The sequence below is a fragment of the Glossina fuscipes genome, unplaced genomic scaffold (genome assembly GCF_014805625.2).
Source record: "Glossina fuscipes isolate IAEA_lab_2018 unplaced genomic scaffold, Yale_Gfus_2 28, whole genome shotgun sequence".
NCBI lineage: Eukaryota > Metazoa > Arthropoda > Insecta > Diptera > Glossinidae > Glossina > Glossina fuscipes.
Window position 1 is genome coordinate 15,554,881 of NW_023998423.1, and position 8,382 is coordinate 15,563,262.

Here is an 8,382-nt window from a genome sequence, read left to right on the forward strand (position 1 = left end):
ATCGTACAAAGATAACAGGATGCACTTTAGACGAATTTCAACAAACATTTTTTTGACATGCACAGGAAATCTACGCTAAAAGGTAGACAACGGCAAAACTAACATAACACGTACATACGTGAGTATTAGTGTTTGCATTAGTATACGCGACTTGTCTGAAATCAAATACTATGGAAGATTGAATCAAATCCATACAAATCTATTGATGTGCAACTATTGTGTAGTCTCCTGAGAGCGAGGTTAAGCTTTTAATGTGATTAGAAATTTTGACGAACTGGAATACGAAGCGTTTTGTGACTACTGAACACATTATTACTATTTAACAAGTTACCAAACATTCGACTTTAAATAAATTAAAAGACGAGAAATAAATGCTATCCCCCCCCCCCCCCTCCCCCTTCTCCCTCACTACTTCTAATGCATACTGTTGTTGCTGTCTTGATCGTTTTTTATAAACAATAAAAGAATTTTTTATTAAGGTGGACTGTTTAAAGTTTCCACTCTCATGCTAAGCGTTACCAGTGTATACTTTGTATATGTGTACTTGTAACTTGTTCGCCTTAACACTGTACGCGCTTTCAACAATGCCACTCACTAAGTTGATTTGTTTGCTTCCACTTGTTAGCAAATTTTTCACTTCAACTCCCCGGTCTGTAGCTAATTCGCTGCCATAGTTAACAGTTGCGGCTATCCCTCTTATGCTTGAGTATGGGCAAACAATCTTATTAGGGGAACTATAATCAAATTAGTTTTTTTTTTTTAAGCCGATGGCCTTAGATGCTAGTGCCTTAAAACTCTTGTTATAGAATTTATGTCTCTGACTAAATTGATTATAATAATTATTAGATATGATTGCTTTAATATCGTTCAAAGCTAGTAACTTGAACTTTTTGCAGTCCCGCTAATCGATCCTCTTTCCGCCTATAAGTCTCAGACGTGGACAGAGGCCAACGAATATATATAGGTATACGGTAAACTTATCGAATGTATCTCACTCCGAGATAGCCGCATAACCGAGTAGATAAGAATCGCAACCACCAAGATGGTATTTACGGAATCAACTGTCACTATGGTATCTGGTCGTTGCTGCGGTGAGTGGCTCAGTCAAGCAAAGCCATAACCGACAAAAGCATTACCGGTCGTTCATACATCCCCCAAACTGCGGCTACCTTTCTATTTCTGTCCCTTTTTCTCATTTTTTTCCGATCGTCACCATGTTAGATGAATAGACGACATCCCCTGAATGATAAAAAAGTTAGACCGAAAACAGAAAATGCGTTTCAGTGGAAGACTACCATCCCTTCCATAGGTTGACAATGTCTTTGCATTAGTTGTTCGAGGTGCGCGTGGGTCAATTTCCACTCCAACCACTCCGCATTCTTTTTCCCTCTTGCTCTACTTCTTTCACATGGGGAACGAGGGAACATACTGATCACATTAGAAAAGTTATAAAAGCACTATAGGTGGCTCCGGTCCACCATTAAATGCCCTTTAATACCCTATAGCTATTCATATATTGACTCTTCAAGGCCGTAAGGTGTTCGAAAAACTTATCCGATCAGAACCATTTTCAATACGGGATCAAATTTCGTCAAAAAATTTTAAAAGTTGCGATCTGTTGATTGAATACAAGACTACTAAACGGTCCAACAGATAGACAAGCTGCCTTAGAATCATTTTCTGAGTCGTTCGGTACAACCAAAAATGCGTCTATCTCAAGTCATTCTGGATATTACACAAAAATCTGCACCAACTTAACATATCCTTGTTCCAGAAGTAGTATAGAGTATAAAAAAAAATGTCCAGAAAAGCCGGCATTTACTTGGACTTCAATATATATAAGACTGACTAGACCTATAGAACAAGCGCAAACACGTACCGCTGTAACGTGATTGAATCATCTTGTGCTTCGCAACTTCAACCAAAGTTGGGTTGTTATCAATTTACAACTTAATGAAAATGAATCATAAATTATGTCCAAATGAAAAACCATTTGCATTTCGAGGCGCTCGTATACGATTACAAGCATTTTTGATTGTATCCTTGATTCATTCCGCGACGGCGGTCCTATCCTTTCATTGAGGGTATAATGAGCCGAGCATATAATGAGCAGTCAGGCCTCACACATTGCTTAATTCATGTTTGCATTTCGGATTTTCTATAGTTCCGGGGAAGCCATCCCTACTACTCTCCCCCTTGGAGTATTTGTACTAAAAGAATCCAGCAACGGCAGGCGTCCATCACACTACACTGTCGTTACCTTTTCGTCAACCTACTGGTCGTGTACTGGACCTCCTGAGTAGCTACTACATTGGTGTGAAGATCTGCACGGCCTCGGGGAATACTCCTTGTGGCTGCGGTTATTCCCAAATATGGAGGCATCAAATAATTAAAGGCGCTTAATAGGCCTCGCCTTGTCCAGAGGAAAAAGTTTGGATCATAATCGAACTTTCAAACTGATACCCAGTACTTGGAATACGCCCTCTCTCCTGCAGGATTGTCTTGCAAGGCTGAGGGGAGTCCAATGCACCTATATTGATTGCCAATGGTTGTGGGGATGATTAAGACTGCATGGCAGATGCAGACGGTAATATGCATCGACATATAATATGCATCCTTAATTCCAAAAGTAATCTCAACAATTCGAAAAACCAGTGAGAGCCAGTTCATATCGAAAATTTATGTGACGCAGAAAGCTCAATATTGATCGCAACGCGTTTTTTTAAGCAAATTTGTAGAACTCGATAAGTTCGACTTAAGTGCGTTTAAATGAGAAGATGAAGCAATTCCTCAGGGTAAACAATTACTAAAACATATTGAAAATAATATGTAAATTACATAAGAATTAATTGGTTTTCCAGGTGTATACGAATAACCAAAATAAAATCTATTTAAATATTTCAATTTCAGTAAATCGTATAAAACGCAAAGAAAATATTTGCTTAAAACTAAGTTTTGTCTATACCATCTTAATTAAACTAATAAAAGATATCCAATTTAAACCTCTTTTCAATGTTTTCAATGGACAAAAATTTTCTCCATTGGATTTATTATCGACAACATAGCACTTTTTCCTTTACATTCTTTCCACCCATCAATGTTTTCCTATTTTTCTTAAAAATCCTATACTCTTTTTCATTATATTCATTATTAAAATAAAATTATGTTTACTTTAGTTAATTAAAATTGCATTTAAATCTTAAATTCAACCACAAATTTAAAAACAATTGAAAATTGAAATTCTCATATATATATATATATATGTAATATGCATCAGATGTTTGCATCAATGTGCACATTTTATGAAGCTGGATAAACTGATATTTGCTAAATGAAAACGAAAAGAAAAAAAGTTCTTCTTCTTCTTCTTTTTTTTTTTTTTGTTTGTTCAAATAACAAATATGACTAATGACCAGATTTTCTGCTTATGATTTAAGGACTCAAAGACAAATGTTTAATGATTGACAGATCATTTATTTTGTATTGTTGTCGTTGTTGCTGTTGTTGATTTGTGCTTTTATACCCATCAGCGAAGTATGAGGGGTATATTCATTTTGCCCAAAAGGAAGCATCAGAGATTCCACAAAGCAGGATCAGCATCAAATTCTAAACCGATTTAAGTATATCCGTCTGTCTGTCTGCTGTAAACGTCTCTTGACCGCAAAAACGAAGCCATCGACTTCAAGGTTAGCACAAACATTGGAAGTTCTTGCACGCTGGTTGACATTGAAAATGGACCAAATCGGTCGAAGGACTCGTCGCGTAAACTGAGAACAAGTCTGTTTTTCAAAAGGAATATAAAATTGGTTTTTCGCCCGTTACTCATAAATTATAGCAAATAATTGTACAAAAATTTAGAAATATTTTATATGGTCAATGCTGTATCATTTGTGTACTTAAAGGGAAAAAATAGACCACGCCTACCCAATATTATAGTGTATCAAAATTTAATTGTTTTTTCTATAACTTTATAACACGTAGAAGTGCGCTTCAAAATCCCTATGAAGTACATAACTTCTTGGCCAGTTTCAAAATTGGAATGCACCTAAACATGTCCGCCTATTCGTCACTCCATCTGTCCGTTGGCGCAACGTCATAATATGTATGCTAAACATTCTCTCTATTGCCTACAAATTTGCAAAAGAATTTTAAAGTGACATAAACTTTACAAATTACACGCCTACAACGCCCACAAGCCTATGTGATACAAACTTTTACTTTTGAAAATAGCAAAAAATCAGCCGCACCCACTCCATATTATAGAGCATGAAAACTTTGTTCTTTTATTTCTTTTGCCGTTTTTCCGATAGCGGTGGTGGGTATAAAAGATTCGTTCCCGATCCAATTTAATTTTCTTATTTGTTTTTTTTTTTTTCATTTTAATATTTTTCAACTTATTATAGCGGATATCAATTTTGTAATTAATTTTTCGATATAAAATGTATACAATTATTATTATTATCATAGAGGAAATTTTCTTCAAAAAGTAAACATAATACGAAATAATATTTATATGAAACAAATTCTTATCACTTTGTACGCATTGCCGGCCATTGATTGATATAATTAATGATAATTCCACAATTGCGTTTTGATCAGAAATATATGTGTGTTTATGGATCAGGAGACCCCTGAATGTGTTTAAATAAATACACCAAAATCTTCTTTTACACTGTAGATTCCTTAGAAAATCGTGTAGAAAAAAACGTGTAAAAAAATATTTGCGATTTATGTTAAATTTGGGACATGTTCCATAGCTCTAAAAGCCCGTATAGCCAAATATGTAGCGAAAAACAATGCAAACAAAATCGTGTAAAATATACACGTGACGTATGGTCAATTTGGGGATATAGTCCACAACTTTAAAATATCTAAATATTCCCCCAAAAAATCGTTCAAAAAACATCGTGTTAAAAATGCCTGCGACGTGTTGCAAATTAGGGGACACGTTCCACAGCTTCATATAAGATAAAAAATATCGAAATAATCGCCCAAAAAACCGTGCAAAAAAGTTAAAAATCAAATCATATTACACATTTATAAAACAATTACTTTTTATTGCAAAAAAAAAAAATTAAATTTAGTGTTGAGTGAAATTGTACTCCGTGAGGATAAAGAATTAAAACTTGAAATTGGGAATAGAGTTAAATAAAATGTTATAACATAAAGAGGTAAAAAAAAACTGATTATAAAATTGCAGTAATTCCGGTAGCAGACTAAGTCGCAAGGAAAGTCAAAATAAAAATTAAAAAAAAAAAATTGTCTTGTAATTCATGTTGGGATAAAAAATGCGTGTAAAATAATATATTTGTTTTTATTGTTAGATCGTTTCGTTTGACAATTTGGTAAAAAAAGACCGTGTAAAAAAGGCTTGGCGTGCATGTAAGATTTATGATATGAGCATGGACTTCATCATTCGACTTTTTCGTCTGCCGTTTCGCCCAAGCTGCATTTTCTTGTCAAACTGTATAGAGGCGTCGCCCGCTTAACAAAATACTTCTATAGCACGTTTTCGATACAACGCGCTTTCAAAAGATCGAATATTTGTTTTCTCCAAATGCTTTCTGCTTTTATTGTACCTTATACCATCCTTGGTAACGGGTATGTTAAAATAGACCCAACTTTTATTATAACGATCGATTCACAAATTATGAAGCTTGTCCGTCCGTTTGTCCTTCTGATGTATGTCCATGTTACTTTGTGTGCAAGTCGCATTTCTTAAATTATTTCAATGAAATTTATACACTGGTTTGCTTTGATTCAAGAGCGAATGCTATTGAAAATAATTCAGCTCCGTGCAGTTTTTCGAGCTCTCCTCCTATAACCCCTTATTTAAAAAATTATTATATGGAAAACAATTGCAATTATTAAAATTTTTCGGCAAAAATCGCTGAGTAATAGTATATCGACATTCTAACTTGCTATGAAAAAATCAATTCGTCTGAAGCAATTTTTTGAATCCCCTTTCAAATAACCGTTCCTTTGGAAACTGAATCTTTATATGATGGAGAGGACTTATTTTCAATAGCGCAAATTGGTTCCTAACAGTAAATTGACAGAGAAATCAATCAGGATTTGAACCACGTAAGTTTACTTTTTGGATGCCACAGGAAATGATTCTCAAGATATATGAATCCTTATATGCGAAAAAGGCCAACTTGCTAACGTATTTTTTGGCAATTTGGCATGAAAACTTACAGTACAGGGAACTTATCTCACATAGGTCTATCTTTTAGACACCAACATTTATAGATCCGAACTTTCTTGAAAAGTATGCCTTTGCAGAAAAATAACATGCAATTTTCGCTTTGCATTACTACCGAAACGAATGCACTATATTAGGCGAAGTGGTGAATAGTATCTGATGGTCGGCCTTGCCCGATTATCATGTTTTTACTTCTAGTTTTGGAGAGCTTAGATAATGAACTCGTTGTGAACACCGGCCGGAACCATGAAGAAAAAAAAATGAAACCCGCATATCTACTCCCCCCTCTACACAAAAAGCTGTCCCGAATATTTTCTAGAGCCGTTGGTGTAAAAAAGTGTGGCGTTCAAGTAATTTAAATGCCCACACCTAATCGAATTTTTTATAATTTTGATCTATTCGTTCGATTTCATTTGGAGAGGAACTTTCTTAATTGTCTTCTAGGAAAATAGATTGAATCGACCCGCTAAATTTATTCTAAATAAGACTTCATAAAAATATCATGAAAGCTTCCATACTCCACAATTGAATTGAAAATATTGACATATTAAAAGAGAAAAAAACAAACTTCATGTTTTAGATACAAGTGCCCAGTTAACTATAGATCTGATTTTGCTGGGAAATACCATACCTTGAATGAGACCGAGATTAAAGTACTTTCAAATAGTTGAAAAGATCAGCAAATATTTTTCTTTTTTTCATGTGACCCTTTCTTGCGAAAGGCGATGATGGTCAGAAACAAATAAAGAAAGGGAAAGAAAGACATAGGGGAATGGTGACCGCTACGACCTCTAAGTCGAAGCAATACATGTAAAGAAATTTATTCAAACATTCTCCATTGTATGGAATTTGTATTTTCTCAGATGGTGAATTTCTATACAAATTATTGAGAATATACACATTAATCTCGCATCGATGGCTTTTTTATAAAGACCTGTTGAATGATTGAGTACGAATATACGCTTATTCTCTAAGTCGAAGCAATACATGCAAAATTCTTGATAATTGTATACGCTTATTCTCGATGCGTGTAGAAGTTTTTATTGTGTTTCTATTATAGGTAAGGAATGGCAAACAAAAACCACAGAAAGCAAAGGTATTTTCAGTTTATGTTGCACTGTAAGCGTGTTCAGTTGCAAAGTCGTCGACAAAACAAAGATCCAACTTAACAGAATAAACGATTTGGCTCATTTTCAACACTGCAAGAATTTTCAATGTTTTTGTCAAACTTCAAGACACCATTATCATTTTTGCACAGAGAAAACTTTATACAGGAGGACCCACGGTCATGCTCCCTATTTAACAATGCATAGAAAAATTTGGCATATTAGATGATTGTCCAATTGGATAAAACAATTTATTGTGCTTGTTTGAATTTATTTATTAAAATCACACATGTTCTTACAAGATAAATTCTGTAATTATAATTAGAGAGGAGAGTTGCAACAAATAGTATATGGACACAGTTGTAATAATAAGTACGTGGAGAAGTATATTAGATTATATAAATTTTCATTCATTCTCAACACATTGAACGTCTCCCATGCAAACGATTTTATAATAATTAGGCCTTTAAAGGGCAAGAAAGTCTAAATTTTAGTAGTTTATGTTAAAAATCTTTACAAAATTATAATAAAAATTTATTGTGAAAAATTTGAACTACATAGCTGCATTTTTCCGCTCTCAATAAAAGAGTTCTTATGAAAAGCAGGCCGTTATGTTGCATTAAATTACAATTTTTAGCACTTTTTTAGTTGAAGAACAATATTAAGTGAAATGGAGTGGAGTATTTAAACGGTTTTCTCCGATTATAAAGTTTTTCCTTGCACAACGCGGATATAATATAGTTGTATAGAAATGCTTTAGATAATGCAAGCAGGTGAGCAAATCGCATAGCTGAAAGTCAGCTTTAGCGAAAGATACGATTTTCTCCTTTATTCGGCTTTGGGCCAATCTTTTATATCCGCTATCTTTCCTTAAAACAAACACAAAACATCAAAATTTTATACTTAATAATTTTGAATGGGCGTGACCGATTGTCTTCATATTTTTACAGGTTTTCCGCAATCCTGTACACACGTATACGCGTGGAACTTTTTATCATACCATCTGTTGTAGCTTGTAAGAAACAAGGAGAACTCACAATTTTTTTTCCTTTTGAATATTGGGATGTTCTT